Source organism: Egretta garzetta, unplaced genomic scaffold (genome assembly GCF_000687185.1).
Source record: "Egretta garzetta isolate BGI_Z169 unplaced genomic scaffold, ASM68718v1 scaffold481, whole genome shotgun sequence".
Lineage (NCBI taxonomy): Eukaryota > Metazoa > Chordata > Aves > Pelecaniformes > Ardeidae > Egretta > Egretta garzetta.
Window position 1 is genome coordinate 414,912 of NW_009258681.1, and position 416 is coordinate 415,327.

At 62.5% G+C, this 416-nt stretch overlaps 1 protein-coding gene across 1 annotated transcript in view; it reads left to right on the plus strand.

Moving 5' to 3' along the window:
* Window positions 1-416, plus strand: part of ZMAT4 (zinc finger matrin-type 4) — a 103,774-nt gene that overhangs the window by 39,868 nt on the left and 63,490 nt on the right. The window lies entirely within an intron of this gene.

Here is a 416-nt window from a genome sequence, read left to right on the forward strand (position 1 = left end):
GCATCCTGGGGGATGCCCCTGGTCCTCCGCTTGCCGGCTTCTGGGCCGGAGCACTCTGTACTTCTGCTCCCGACAGCGCCGTGTGCGTTTACGGCACAGAACCCCTTACAGCCCGGCCCATCTCTTCCCCGTGTCCTCAGCCAGGTGACGGGTTTGCTGTCCCTCCCCGCTGAAACGTGTCAGAGGATGCTGGGGAGCCCAAACATCTGCCCATCCTCTCCGCAAACTGCGCAGCGCCTGCCGGTTTGGGCCGGAGGAAGAGGAATGGGCAGTAGGGACCCAAGGCGTTAGGGTGCCTGGTCCTGGTGCTGCAAGCATTGGTGCTCAACGGCGGTGAGTTTGCAGCTTCTTCCCCTTGCTAAACCTCCGAAGGGGCGCTGGGAGTGTAAGGGGGAAGGGGGTTTCCAAGTGGAAAT